This window comes from Chrysochloris asiatica, unplaced genomic scaffold (genome assembly GCF_000296735.1).
Source record: "Chrysochloris asiatica unplaced genomic scaffold, ChrAsi1.0 scaffold00004, whole genome shotgun sequence".
Classification (NCBI taxonomy): Eukaryota; Metazoa; Chordata; class Mammalia; order Afrosoricida; family Chrysochloridae; genus Chrysochloris; species Chrysochloris asiatica.
In genome coordinates this window covers 41,518,321-41,535,367 of record NW_006408522.1, presented here as the reverse complement: position 1 = coordinate 41,535,367, position 17,047 = coordinate 41,518,321, and positions in this window count along the sequence as shown.

Sequence of the window (17,047 nt, the reverse complement as noted above, 5' to 3'; positions counted from 1 at the left end):
CTATGGTGAGTGGTAACCAGGGTCTTAAACGTTTATGTGCAATCATCTAAGATGCAGTTATTGGTCTCTCCCCATCCAGAACAAAGAAAAGAGAAGATAAGCAAAAACCCAAGTAGACAATTAGTCCAGAGAACTGACAGACCACATGAGCCACAGCCTCTGTTACCCTAAGACCAGAAGAACTAGATAATGCCTGCATACCGTGATCAACCTCTCTGATCTGTATCACAATAGAACGTCCTAGACAGATAGGGAGGGAAAAATGTAGAATGAAATTCAAAATCACAAGAAAGGTCAGACTGATTTGTCTGATATGGTGGTGGAACCCTAGACTATGGCCCTTAGTTAACCCGCAAACCTAGAATTGAACCCAACCTTCAGGAATCAATTTTATGTCGAACAAGAGACAGGTCTATAAATATTAACACCAAGGAGGAACATAGTTCAGTCAACCATAAGAGGCCAAAGGGGCAATATTTTTCTAAAAACAAAACTCAGAAACCAGGAAGGGGCAGGAGAGCCATGGAAATGGGGAGCTCAGGGAGGAAGTGGGACGACTGTTTACAATGAGGGGATTGTAACCAATGTCACAAAGAAAAATGCACTTAAGTTGTTGAATGGAAAATGAATTTGCTCTGTAAAATTTCACGCTAACTGCAGAAACATCAAGAAAATCTTAGGGGAGCTCATTTCTGAAAATAGATAGATGGAAAGAGAAATAGATAGATAGATAGATAGATAGATAGATAGATAGATAGATAGATAGATAGATAGATAGATAGATAGATAGATATTCCAATAGGAATTTTTCTTCCAAAACGATACAACTTCTAAAAATTATTGTTAGTTACAGGAAGTACACTAACTCACAGTGAATTCATCCTCGTCATTACTGGTAAGGATAATCACTCACAAAACATACCCTGATGTCCTTCACATATTCAGTCACTAACCAAGCTGGCAAACTGTCAGTTGAATTAATAGATGATCCTTGAATACCAGGCAGGTGGGCCTGTCAGTTATCCAGAGACAGGCCTATGTTTCATCTAAAGAGGAGGAGCTAAAGTCTTTGATAAACTGGTGACGTGGAAGGTGGAGGGACAAAGCTTCCATAATAAGTACAACTTTCAATCACTTGGTTCCAAGTGATTCATACCAATTTCTAATCATTTATTCAGATTAAGCAGATCAAATAATTTTGATATTTGGGAACTTCACAATTTTGAAATTGTGAAATATAGATCTTATTATAATGATTTATCAGCTAGTAAATCATAAAATGGGTTTGTATATTATTGTAAGAGTCATAAATTCCTACTGCCATGTGTTTCTTTTCAAATAACCTGTTCTTTTGCATTGTGTTGAACAACCCTTATGCTCCAGATCTGAACCAGAATAACCCAAATATACATCACAGAAAGTCTTACCATGAGTCATCTCAAAGTTATTTGAAAAAAATTTTCCTTGAGATCCTTAATCACAAATAATATAATTATTCAATCCACCTATTTTTGTATAAAAAATACTTAATGTGAAATGGGAGCTATGGAAATAAAATAAATGTCTGTCTCCAATATTCAGAACATCTGCATGAGTAAAAATTATTCAAGAAGATATCATGAATTTTTAAAATGAAATGCAGCACGTACAAATTAAGCACCTGGTCTTTTCCTTTTTATTTCATTAAAAAATTTTAAATAGACTATCACCAGCTGTACGCTTGCCTGCATTTTATCTTATGGCAGGTAGTCAAAGCAATACTCCATCCCTGCGCATCTGAGTTGCACATAAAAAAATAATAAAGAAAGAAAATAAAAAGCAGAACATGCAGGTTGTCATATACAACAGGGGCTAAGAATGCCACACAAACCACTAAGAGATCGTGAAAAAGATCCAGAAATAAACAAGATTCCAAACAGAATCTTTGAGCTAAAGGAAAAAGCATACTGATTTCTTAATGCTGACTTCTGAAAGAAGCATGGAAATGTGGATTCTTAGTTTTATTTAGTTAAAGAAAATATGTCCTAGTTCATTAAATAGAATGTTGTTGTTCTGTGCCATTGAGTTGGTTCCAACTCATAGTCACTATGCGTAGGGTTTCTTTGCAGTTAGCTGTTCAGTGCTGACCTTACAGTGCTACACAAGGACTCCAACAGGGAGAAAAATTAAGAAGTCATCTATCTAAGTGGTTACTTTTTTGTCACATAATCTGAATTATACCAACCCAAAAGAATATACATGTTCTAAATCAAGAAACACTACTTTCTTAATTTGACAGTGAGGTGACAGCTTGTTGTTGTTGTTGTTATGTGCCGTGGAGTCGGTTCCGACTCATAGCGATCCTGTACAGGGTTTCCGAGGCTGTAAATCTTTATGGGAGCAGAAAGCCTCATCTTTCTCTCATGGAAACAGCTGGTAGTTTCGAACTGCCAACCTTGAGTTTAGCAGCCTGATTCATAACCACTATGCTACCAGAGCTCCTTCTTTATTGAATACATAGGAGTAAATCACTAGTCTGAAGTCAGACAACTCTGACTGAAATTCAACTTTATCATCTATGACTCAGAAAAGTCAATTATTCAAGTCGAATATGTACTGAGCACAAAGTGTCAAGTGCTGTTCTAGATGATACAGGTGATCAAACCATAGTTCATACCCTTAACTGCACCTATACAATGAGAACAGCATTGAGAATAACATCTCAATAAATGTTGGTCCTTTATCCATCCCTTGTTCATCTCTTGTTAGTGGGAAGTTGTAAGGCCATATAGAATGAGCACCAAATACAAAAGAGTCTTCAAGTAGAAATATGCATTTGTTGTTTGTATTTTGAAAACTATTTATTACCTTGAACAACAATCTTTTCTGTGGTCCCAACTATTTTCTATGATCCTTATCATATCATAAAATATGCAAATGGGACACTATTGTATTTTCCTCTTAAAAGATGTTGCATTCTTAAGATGGATTGATACATCATGTTCTTGGATGATAAAACTAATATTGTGGCAATTTTAGCCACTACTCTATCCATTAAAAGATATACAACATGTTTAATCAAAATCACTGACATGATTTTACATCATATGTTCATCTGAAAAACGATTCAGACCTCTTTCCTACTAAACAAGATGCTTGAAGTTTTGTCGGTTTTTTTTTAGCAATGCTATCAAAACATTGAACTTTTACTAAGATACATTAGATTTCAAACATAATGAGCATGTTCATTTGAAAACTCAGACCTTTGCTACATTTCATGAAAATAAATTAATATTATGACATTTGCCTTTTAAACTAAAGAGAGACAGGAAATAAGAGTATGGGTTTATTTCTGTAGCTCAATATGCTTGCTCCCAAATTTAGAAAGATACGTGAAAACTATGATGCTAACAATGTAAAACTGAACAAAACATTTAAAATAATATAACTCCACATTGTCTTCTATTAGTTACAAAATTATAAGAACACAAAAGATGATCAACAGAATCATCGCTAGAAAATTATAATAATAATTGGCCATGTTTTTCTGATTGCTTCTACTTAGTAGGAAAAATTTAAGCTGAAAAAATGAACATTGCCTTCAATCATTATAATGAAATGAAGTATATGATTTTTGAATGTAAAACTGATGACCTAGTCTATAAACCTTCATTCAGTTCAAAATCAAAAGTTAACCAAAAAATGTCATGCCTATATTTAATACCACCCCTATACAGCGTCTCTAAGGACCTCTGGTAGCATAGTGGTTACCAATCGGGCTGCAAACTTTAAGGTCAGCAGTTCAAAACTACCAGCTGTTCCGCGAGAGAAAGATGAGGATTTCTGCTCTCGTAAAGATTTACAGCCTCGGAAACCCTGTACAGGGTCACTATGAGTCGGATCCGACGCCACGGCACATGACCACCACCACCATACAGAGTCTCTGGCGTCCTGGTGTGGCGCTGTGGGTTAATGCACCAGACTGCAAAGCCGTTTGAACTGCAAGGTTGACCGTCCAAACTCACCAGCAGCTCCTCAGAAACTCTATACAGGGTCGCTATGGGTGGGAACTGACTCGACAGCACTTAACAACAACATACAGAATCTCTAAGGGTCAGAATCGATTCAATGCCGCCTAACAACAACGACAATCTCACTTTATCAAATGATTGCCATGTAGAGTGATAAAACTATATTTTGTTTTGAATTTTATTGACTCAAACTTTTCTCATTTGCTCCATCTTATGAAATTTGCTAACATTTGATATCTGTATGAGTGATCAATGTCCTTTTACTTTCCTTTTTTGTTGTTTTTTTCTGTTGTTATGAATCTCTTTCCCCATCTTTGCTATATTCTGCCTAAAAACAATTATTCTTAGTAATTGGGCCCTTAAAACAAGTATAGATAGTTTCATTGAAAACAAAAATTAACCTTTCTATTCAAGTCATACTGTATCTACTCAATTCCTTCTAAAGAGGAAAAATTTTCATACAAAAAAATGTTATTTTAGTGACCTTTTGTCCCTCCCTAAGCGGAAGAAGGCTGACAGGTAGATATATGGAGAGTTTGTTATTGTAAATTCCAGATCTTGTGATTATCTCTGACTCAACTTCTGGGGTTTTATCTGGAATTCCTGTGAAGGGTCAACAAGTGTATTACTGCCTGTCTTCACCTTCTTGTGACCTTAATTTTACAACTACACCTTTTAGGATGCAGAAGTAAGCTATAGTGCTACAGTTCAGCACACAAACTTTGGAATAGGATGCAATTGAAGATATATAATTGCAGCTAAAAAATACAACAATTTTTGACACTTTTACATCATATATCCCCTTTGATATATTCATGCAAATCTAGTTAATCTTTTGTTGCGGATTTTAAAATAAATCAATCTAGTGACTTTTTTATTTCAATAACTTTTCCAAGTTAAACATTGCATTGTACTATTTCTTTCTGGGGAATATAGTTTGTATGATATTGTATAAATAAGTAATTTCAAGTGTAGACAGATAGGTGTAGCTTAGATACATATACATATATGCTTTTTAATAGATGAAAGCATAATGAAGGTCTATGTTAAAAAAAAAATAGAAAAGTAGATAAATGCATAAAGAGAAACAAATTTTGAAAGTACAGCATGTCCAAATATATTAGAAAAGAGAAACTGGAGCAATTTCTGTGTAAACTTTAAGTATAATAAATTTTAATTACATTAATAGTCCTAAACTTCCAATTACTTCTCCATAGTCCTTGAACATTGGTTAAAAATGGCAGAACTATTTCTGTTACGGGATGGTGGAAATTGGTTTGCTAAAAATAATACTTTCAAAATGAATACTAAATGATGGAAACAAATACAGAAGAAGAAAGGAAATTAAAGGGATGTTTTAGAAAACGTATGGACAAGAAGCATTCCACTATAATTTTAAGGAGAATTTGGTTTTGGTGTTGTATAACACGAGTTCCAGACCTGGCTCTACCATTTGGTAGGTGTGTCTTGTTAGGCAGATCATTTAACCTTTCTAAACCCATGTTTTCAACACTGTAAACAGTACGAATTTCTGCCCATCCAATCTGATATGAGAATCAAAAACAAAACACTTGACAGAGTTTCTGGACTTTAAATTGCTGTGCTAATGTCCATTTTAAAGTTAAACCTTCTAAATAATATGAGAAGATTCAAAATGGCACTTACAGTTTAAAATATAACATCCCAGTTAATCTCAAATGCAGACTGCCATACAATTAAATTCTCATTATTAAAAAAGGAAAAGAATTTCAATCAAGAACCAAATCAAGGAGTTGACTTATTGTCTGAAACGGAATAATACATGGAAATTGTAAGCCATGGGTGCAACTGTCTTTTGAATCATATTTATCCCTTTGACGTTGCTGAAGACTTATGACTAACCAAATGCTGGGAATATTTGAAAAAATAAAAGCATGAAAAAAATGCCCCTAAGATTAATGATTATGTAAGATAATCATATTCATATTTTCAACAGCATTTTTTAAAATTTCTCTTCATTTTACAAAAAGTTCTTCCATGTTAAACTTTTGGAAATTAACAGAATCTCCAGGTATTTAATGCTGCACAAGACTTCATTGAGGTTGAGTTAATTCTGACTCATACCAACCCCATAAGACAGAACAGAACTGCCCTATAGGATTTCCAAGGCTATGTGTAATCTCTAAGGGAGTGGGCGGCTACAACTTTATCCAGCAAGGTGACTGCTATCTTCAAACCATTGACCTATAGGCTGTCATCTGAGTGCTTAACCATTTGTCACCAGGGCTTAACCATGTGCATTGTACAAGACTCAGAAATGAAAACTTAAGACCATTGTTGTTGCTAAGTGCCATCGAGTTGGTTCTGACTCACAGCAACCTTATGTGGGATTTCCAAGGAGCAGCTGGTGGGTTAGAACTGCCTTCCTTGTGGTTTACAGTCCAGTGCTGATCCTACAGTGCCACACCAGGAGTCCACAACAAGATCATTACCAGTTATTGTTGCATTTTATGGAAACTTTCCTTGTCATCAAGTTTTGATGGAAAATTGTGCCAACCTCTGCCTAAATATAACATTATTATGATTCCAGTTGTGCCTCTAATCACTGTGGATAAAATGAATCATAATGTTCTTATAGTTTAAAAAATAAAAAACACGAGTCAGTATAGTAAACTGGATATCCATTTTAAAAGAATCACAGAGAGTAGATAGAAACAAACTTAAGACACAATGAGTTTGTTCCATGGCCAGTTCTGCCTGATCTGAAATGAGATATTTTTGTGATCTCCCTTACATTATTATTCTAAGCTGTCTATAATTTCAACTTGATAACTTCATACTATAATTCTGTCTTTCAAATATTTGCTACCAAATTTTCTGAAACTATCTTGATGAAGTAGCCTCAACATCTATCTATCCACATAATTGCTAAAGTAGATAATCTTAAATGCCATCAAGTCAACTCATTGCGATTGAGGTGTGGTTGGTGTGTTTGAACTACTAACCTTATGGTTAGCAGTCCAGTGCTTATCCTATAGCATCACACCAGGACCCTCACCACCACCACCAAAGTTTGTAATTTTTTGTTTATTTGTTTATTTAGTGTCATAGAGTAGATTACAACTCATAGTGACCCTGTATAACATTTCTAAGGCTGTCTGATAGTGTAGCGGTTATGAATCGGGCTGTGAACCGCAAGGTCAGCAGTTAGAAACTACCAGCTGTTCTGAGGGAGAAAGATGAGGCTTTCTGCTCCTGTAAAGATTTATAGCCTTGGAAACCCTGTACAGGGTCTCTATGAGTCAGAACCGACTCCACAGCACATAACACACACACATCTTCACAGGAGCAAAAAGTCTCACTTTTCTCCAGAGGAACGACTAGTAGACTTGAACCACAAACCTTGTGGTTCTCAGTCTAGTGCTTATCATAAAGAGAAGTCAGAAACTATTTATTTGGTATCTGTCTCGTTGTTTATCATTGATAATTAAGTATACTGTCCTTGCTAATCTTAAGGTTGGCAGTGCAAATCCACCAGCTGCTCCTTAGATGACAGATGAGACTATCTGCTCCAGTGAAGATGTGCAGCCTAAGAATCCCTCTATAGGGTTGCTATGAGTCACATTCAATGTGATGACAACAGATTTGGTTTGCTTTGGTTTGGGTTCTTTCAATAGAAATGTCATTGTTGTTGCGTGCTCTTGAGTGGGTTCTGACCCACAGCCACCCTGTATAGGGTTTTTGAGGATCAGCTGATAAACTTGAACTGCCGACCTTGTGGTTCAAACTGACTTTGAAGACCAGTGTGATAACCCACAGCAGCACACTAGGACTCTGATTCAATAGAAATATCACCCTGTTTATCATTAAAATAAGGTATCTTTTCTATGACAAACAGAACTCAACTGAAGCCAATATCTTTAATGCTTTTTCAGTTCTTGTTTAATTGTTTAATTCATTAACTGTACCCCAGTGTTCAAATGGAATATTGTGGCTCTAGAGAATAAGCACTGGACTGTGAATCACAAGATTCGAGGTTCAAGTCCAAAAGCCTCTCCACAGGTGAAAGGTAAGATTTTCTGCTCCCACAATGATATACAGCCTCAGAAACACTATACAGTGTCGCTATGAGTCTGAACCAATCATATAAGAACAGTTTATGTTGTTGTTGTTAACTGCAGTCAAGTAAAATAGCATATAAATAATGATTGATACATATATTTTTTAATTTTATTACTAAATATTTATAAAGAATATTTGAGCTTTGGTTGCACAATACTAACCAAGAAATTGTCAGTTCCAACCCACTTAAAGATTCAACAAGAGAAAGACCTGGATGTCTATTTCCATAAAGCCTGTGATTCCTACGTACAATTCTACTTTGTCATATGAGGCTACTATGAGTAGAAATCAACTCAAAGCATACAATATCAATAATATTTATATTAAAAGGATAGTAATAAGGCTTTAATTTGTTTGGATCCACAATCAATGCTCATGAAAACAGTAGTCAAGAAACCAAAAGGCATATTGCATTCGGCAAATCTGCTGCACAAGATCTCTTTAGAGTGTTCAAGAGTAATGCTAACAGTCTGAGGACTAACGTAGGCCTGACCAAGCATTCTGGCTCCACTTCTTCCAACACAGATTTGTTCGATTTTTTTAATGGCATTCCATGATGATTTCTGTACTCTTGACAAAACCATGACTCAAAGACACCAATTCTTCTTCTGTCTTCCTTATTGTCCAGCTTTCACATGCATACGAAGCTATTGAAAATATCATGGTTTGTGTCAGGTATACCTTAGTCCTCAAAGTGACATCCTTGCCTCATAAGAGTTTGAAGAATTCTTTTGCAATAAATTTGCCCAATGAACTACATCATGTGGTTTCTTGACTGCTGTTCCCATGGGTGTTGATTATGAATTCCAGTAAAATGTAATCCTTGACTGCTCTGTTTATCATGATGTTTCTTATTGGTCCAGCTGTAAGGATTTTTGTTTGTTTTTGTTTAAATGTTGAGATGCAAACCCTAATGAAGGCTGTAATCTTTGAGCTTCATCAACAAGTGCTTCAATTCCTCTTTACTCACAGAAAGCAAGGTTGTGTCATGTGCATCTCAGAGATTGCTAATGAGAATTCCTCCAGAGCTGATGCTACATTCTTTTTTATATCGTCCATATTATCATGTTAAACAAAACACAGTTGCTTCAGAACATGATTATCTACATAAATACTTTTATTTCAACAGTATTCAGTAATGTTGATTGTGTTTTTAAAATATCACATTCTGGTGTGGTGCTGTGTATAAGCAAGGTCATTTTGAACCACAGGGTTGGCGGTTCAAACTCACCAGTCACTCCTCAGAAACCTTATAATGGGCTGCCATGTGTCAGAACTGCCTCGACAGCACTTAACAACAACAATTCACGTATAACTAAATAAAAATCTGAATTTTTAAAGGGTAGTAAATTTTCATGGCAATTTATTTATTAAAATGCATTAAAATTATGTCACAAAGATATTTGAAATGTAAACAGTATGAACATAAATAAACATAAATGTTTTCATAGAAATGTGTTTATTGCTCTAACGGAACAATTGTAAGCAGTAACATTTGTGAAGGGAGTGGTGGTGGAACATTATCAGGTAAATTATCTATTAGACTATCTTACAAATGTTTCTGGAACTTTAGGTTAAATATACAACTTGGCAGGAGACATTTGCACTAGCTGAACCCATATTAGTTAATTAGTGAGTTCTTTGGATGAGGTCTTCAACATTATTTTCATTGCCATGCTAAATTATTATTGTATAATTTCAAAACAGAATTTAGATGCATAAATGCAAAACAAATATATTAGTAAATTTTCTAGAGGATCATAAATCCTTCGTAGGATAGAAATTGGATAGCAAATCATTCTTTCAAGTCAAAGATTTATTTCCCTGTTATATATTTAAAAGCTATAATTCATGGACTCTATTTGTTTTGTTTTCTTTCTTTATCAGCAATAACCTTAACATTTTTTAAACCTTTCATAGTACAGATTCAATATTAACTGCCAGATAGCATGTTACCCAGGTTAATTTTTTCTATGAAAGGTTTGCACTTATACCAGCAGTCATAACATTATAGTTCTTTAATGTCTTCAATGAAACATAATGCCGGGAGTAGATTATTTCTTGTTTGGATTGGTAATTTGTAATAACACATTCACTATAGTAAGGTCTAAGATATAATCTACTTGGATCATACTTGATATATAATAGGTATTGAGTACATATAAATTAGAATGCAGAGTCCATAATACCTGGCTTCTTTTATCATATATTCTGTATATATTTGCCATAGTTTCTCTTATTTAATTATAAATGAAAAACAAATTAGTATATATATATGTATATACATATTTTTTTTTTAAGTGAAAACAATCTTGATAGTTATTGGTACACAAGAGTACAAGTTAAATTAAAGACCATTTTGTGACAACTTTCTAAGACATTAATATAATTTTTCAGTATTATTGATATTATAAGCCTATGTTTCTGTGATTTTGTTTGAGTATACAGTATTCTGATACAGTTATAACATTGAAAAATAGTTATAGCATTAAAATATATTACCCATGAAGATAAAAGTCTTAACTTTGACTGTCATGTGCATTTGTGGAAAGTATTAATCTTTATAAGGAATGCAATTTATGACTTACTTCATTATAAAAATAATACAGAGTTGAGTTTAATTCAATTCAAAGACATTTTGACTGATTTTTTAAAAGTAAATGTAACCTACAATGTAAGGTTTAATTTCTAAATATTACATCCAAATCAAATGTCAGTAGTGCAATATCTTCAGAAAAGAAGTAATTTCTAAGTTTAGTTTCAGAATCTGGTACTTCTATTCTTAAAATATGTATATTTTTAAGAATAGAAAGGAAAATATGAAGCTTCTATATCTCGCAATATGCACAACTTTTCATTGGTGAGAATACCTTGGGTTCTAGAATAGTGTCTTTCAAAAAGATTATCAACTTAGAAAATTTTATATCATTTAAGAAAGCTGTAATATTTTAAATGTATTTTACTAAAATGTTTGGTCTGTAACGAATTGAAATTTAAAATAAAAATTGTCCCTTTGCCCAAGGGAGTTTGAGAAACACTGGCCTAGAGATTAGTTTTTAGTAGGCTAGATGCCTTGCTTGGGATAGGAGACAAAAATGGAAGATTTTTGTTTTTACAAAAATGGAAGATCATATCTGGCATCTTTGCAAAGGCTACATAATTGGTTGATGAATAACAAACAGTATGAACAGCAAAAAGTAAATAATAAAAACAATGAAAACAATAAATCTACTCTCCAGAGGAAGGCTATGGGGATATTCATTCATTTTGTTTTCACCTCTGGCTGAATGGAAAATTCTCATCTGAGACTCCCTGTCAACAAAGATTTTCTACTACCAGTGTGAGTCCATAAATCACATTAATTACAACCAAGTGAAATTTTTGGTATAAAACATTTCTGGGATTAAGTTTGCCAGATAATATCTTATCTGCAATAATACAAGAAAACATTCTTGTTTTTAGGTGCTGGTGAGTCAGTTCCGACTCATAGAGACTCTATGCCCAACAGAATGAAATACTACCTGGTTCTGCACTGTCCTCACAATCTTAAGCCCATTTCTGCTGCCACTGTGCCAATCCATCTTGTTGGTGATCTTCCTCTTTTTCACTGGCCCTCCACTTGCTTTATTCTAACAAGTTCCCTCCTAAATTATATGATAGTATTGTTCATGTTGGAGTCATGGTATGGTGATGTAGGACAAGCACTGGACTGCTAACTACAAGGTTGGAGGTTCAAACCCACCAGCCACTATTGGAAACTACATAGGGTCTCTATGAGTCAGAATCTACTCAATGACACTTAACAAAAATAACAGCAACACTGTTCAACTTAGTGAAACCATTAACTTTTAGACTTAAATTGTATGGGAAACTGCTAAACAAAGCGAAATAAAAACAAGTGAGAGGAAATGAAGTAAGAAAAATAGGAAAATACAGCCTGATAGAATTAATTCCAAATATTGTATATCAATATTGCAATAAATATTAAAAAATTAAATTTTTTCTATAAGATATAGACTGTCTGAATGAAAATGAAAGAATATCCAGCTCAGTGTTATTTATTGACTCCTGATATGGTGCTATAGGATAAGGACTGGACTTTGAAGCACAAGGTTGGCAGTTCAAACCCATCAGCTGCTCCTTGAAAACACTATACAGGGTTGCCATGAGTCAGAATTGACACGACGGCACTTGACAACTACAAATTTTGTTTATGAGACACACACTAAAACATAAAGACTAAAAGAGACTCAAAGATATAGTAGGCAATTTCCAAAGAAAGAAAGCACATGTAGCTGTATTGAAAGAGGATAAAAGATACAATAAGGTAAAAACATCAGAAGAAATAAAGATTAATCATCTCATTTCCTGTCTCTCAGCAGCACATCCAACCTGTTAATACCTAAATTCTAGAACATAGCCAAGAGTTAAAATACATCAGTTGCTGTTGTTGTTGTTAAGTGCCGCCTGGCTTTGAGGAATGGATAGTTCATTAAATAAAATAATATTAGATTTATACTTCACATTATCCATAAAATTAATTCCAGAAAAATAGAAATTTTAACTTTGAAAAGCAGCTGTTTAAAACGTTTGCCACAAATCATTAGAAATATCTTTATGTACTTGGAGTAAGATTGAGTTCTTAACATTTTCCTTTTTGAAAAGCCATAACATAAAGTAACAAATTTACCATTTCATCTCATGAAAATTAAGAACTTCTGTGAAAACATGAGAAGGCAGGGATTTGTATCCAGAATGTACTCACATGCATGTACATGCATATTTATATATCCATATAAACATTCATATGCATCCATGTATATATAGATGGGCATGTTTGTTTACATTTATATATATATGTATATACATATATATGTGTGTATATATATGCACATATATGTGTATATACACATATATGTGCATATATATATGTGTGTATATACATATATATGTGCATATATATACACGCATATATATGTATATATGCTCATGAATGAAAAATAAATAAATAACCAAACAATCCAGTGACTAAGATGTGAAATGTTATGAACAGTTATTTCTTAGAAAAGGAAACAGAAATGCCAATAAATAAATGCAAAGATGCTCAACCTCATTAGTTATCAGGGAAATACTGGCATAGTGATATACCTAACAGATACATTAAAAAGTCGGATAAAACCATATATCTGCCAATATAAAGAACAAGGGGAGCACAGTGGCTCCAAATGATAAGCACTGGACTGAAAACCACAAGGTTCATGATTTAAGCCTGCCAGCCATTCTGTGGAAGAAATTGAGGCTTTGTGTTCCTGCAAAGACTTAAAAGCATTAGAAGCCAAGTAAAGGGTCTCTGAGTTGGAACAGACTCAAAGGCATCTAATAACAGCAACAACATAAAGAACAATCAATGGTAACTCTAAACAACTGTGGTAGGGATTGTTGTTGTTGTTGTTAAATGCCACTGAGTCAGTTCCAACTCATGGTGACCCTGTATATGTTTTCCAAGGAGTATCTGGTGAGCTTGAACAGTCAACCTTGAACTTCAAACCGACTTTGCAGTCTAGCACATTAATTCACAGCCCCACACCAGGACTCTGTGGTAGTGATTAGGTGCAAATACTTTAGAAAGCAATTTGCAGTTACCAAGTAAAGTTCAAGATGTATATACTCTAACTCAATAACAGGTATCTAGAATCATGGTAAGACTACTGGTGTGGCACTGTAGGATCAGCACTGGACTGCAAACCACAAAGACAACAGTTCAAACATACCAGGTGCTCATCGGAAACTCTATATAGGGTCTCTATGAAACAGAATCATCTCAACAGCACTGAACAACAACAACAGAATCACTCTAGGAAGAAGGAGAGACAGACTAATTCTGAATGTTTAGTCACTGGAAACCTTATAAATAGTAGCAGGACATTGACAGATACAGTGCTGGAAGATAAGCCCCTCATGTTGGAAGACACTGAAAATGCAGCGGGGAAAGAGTTTCATCTTCAAAGTAGAGTTAACCATGATGACATGAGTGGAGTAAAGCTTTCAGGACCTTCATTTACTTATGGGGCACAACTCAAAATCAGGAGAAGCAGATGCAAACATCCATCAGTAATCTGAACATGGAATGTACAAAGTATGAATCTAGGATATTTGGAAGTTGTCAAAATGAACTACACCAAATAAAGATCAATATCCTAGTCATTTGTGAGCTGAAATGGACTGGCATAGACCATTTTGAATCTGACAATCATGTGGTTTAATATGCCAGAAATGACACATTGAAGAGAAATGCCATCATAATTAACATCAAAAAGAACATTTCAAGATCTATGTTAAAGCACAATGCTGTCCGTTATATGATGACATCCATTCACATACAAGGACCACCAAAGAGTCTGGGTGCATAGTGGATTACAGCTTGGGCTGCTAACCACAAGGTCCGTAGTTCAAGTCCATCAGGGCCTCCTCTGGAGAAAGACAAGGTTTTCTGCTCCTGTAAAGATTTACAGCCTCAGAAACCCTTTACAGAGTTGCTATAATTTGGAACTGCCTAGAAGGCACACCACCACCACATCAGAATCAATCTTACATTGCAATAGAAGACTCATGCAGTATAATGAATACAAGGACATAATGTTTAAAACCACTCGACTGCCATTTTGTTGTACTGTCATAGCTTTAGTGCTGCTGGAAGCCATGCCACTGATCTTTTAAATACCAACAGGCTCACTCATGGTAGACAGGTTTCAACAACGCTTCCAAAGAGACTAGAATAAAGGAGAGGTGGACGACTTCTGAATGATCCACCGCTGAAAACTTTATGAATAGTGGCAGAATATTGTCAGATACAGTGCTGGAAGATGAAAATATTATGAATAGTAGTGGAACATTGTCACCTTTTTGAAGCAAAGAAAAATAACTGCAAAAAATGATTAGGCACATCTTTATAGATAGTTTAACTTTTCAAAAATGCAGCCATATCTTTTTCATTCTGCTGAGCTCTCCTGTAATTTTTCAGCTGCTTTCCAGTGGCACCACATAGTATAGGATCCTAGTTGTGACATCATAAAATCTAACCTGAGAACATTTGGGCATACTGGAATACACTAGCAGTGCAGCAACTTGACCATTGAATGAGGACAATTCAAGTGTGTATGTCTCATGCCTGCCTGCCTTCCACTTGCTTAACTAGATGATGAACTCTCCCAGCTATGTTGATTAACTAATATCCACATGACTGGTTGTGGATAGGAGACAAATAATCTGTCTCTTAAGAGGTCATCTTCTTTATACATGTCTGACTTAATCAGAGTTGGTTGGTGGAAAATGTAAATCGATATGCTACTGTATCTAGTCCCACTCACTTTCACTTTCCTGATACAAAACTCACTGAAAATGGACCCTAGGAATGAGTTCCTTCAACAAGCTACTTGTGGCAAGGGACAATAGAAAACTGCTCTGAGAAACACTTTGCATTTGTTCATGGATATCTGTCTATAATATTGATTGAATTTCCCTCAGAAACAAAAATACCTTCCATGATGTATTTGTAGTAGGTTAAATTATATGGAATTGCCAACATATAAATATTTTTTATCCATAAGAATGGATTTTTTCATTATTGTTGTAATATATATAAAACATTTGTCTATTCAACACTTTTTACATGTATAATTCAGAAACATTGACTGCATTCAGTATGCTATACATCCATTACCAGCCTCTATGCCTTTTACACATAATAATGCTTATAACATGGCTAAATGTAATTAAGATTTTTAAAAGGGATTCTATATTGTTAACCTAAAAGAGGACTTCAATTTTATTATCATTCAATTTTTCTGTGAACTTTTTAAAGTCCCCTTGTATTTATATGTTTAAATGAGAATGCCTTTTTCTAAGTGCCTCTTGTTGTCCACGGTATTATAGTTAGGACTTTTGTGTTTGAAGGCTGCGATAGAGTGGAGTATACAAGGGCTGTTGTTGTGAACTGTCTTTGAGTCAGTTCCAACTCTATGCACAACAGAACAAAACACTACCCATTCCTGTGCCATACTCACACATTTGTTATGCTTGAGCCTATTGTTACTGTCACCATGCCAATCCATCTCATCAAGAGTATTCCCCTTTCCCAAGCATGGTGTCCTTCTCCTGGGACTGGTCCCTTCAAAAGTATGAGATATGAGGTCTCACTATCTTCACAATAATTCAAATGCATCAATTGTTCTATGGTCTTCCTTACTCATTGTCCAATTATCACACGTATAAGAGGCAACTGAAAATACCATAATTTGGATCAGGAGTATCTTACTCCTCAAACAGACATCTTTGCTCTGAGCCATTTGCAGAAGATTTGCCTTTGATTTCTAGACTGCTGCTTCCATGAGTGTTAATTGTGAATCCAAGCAAAACAAAGTATTTGACAACTTCAATATTTTCTCCATTTACCATGTTATCTGTTCGTCTAGCTGTGAGGACTTTTCGTTTTCTTTACATTAAGGGGCAATCCACTCTGAATACTGTAGTCTTTGACCTTCATCAGTAAGAATTTTAAATCCTCTTCACTTCCAGCAAGCAAGGTCATAACAATCTCTTGGATTTTTTTTTGTTCGGTATACTGAGTGAATTAAGTATGGTAAAAAGATACAATGCTGGCACACACCATTCCTGATTTTAAACCATTCACTACTCCCTTGTTCTGTTCAAACAATTGCCTCTTGGTCTATATACAGATTACCTATGAGCACATAGTCAGTAAAGTACAAGTAAAGATACAAGTACTGTATCTAGTCCCACTCACTTTCACTTTCCTGATACAAAACTCACTGAAAATGGACCCTAGGAATGAGTTCCTTCAACAAGCTACTTGTGTATTCCTGTATCCTCCATGTTCAGCCAAGATCCATCTGATGTCAACAATGATGTCCCTAGTA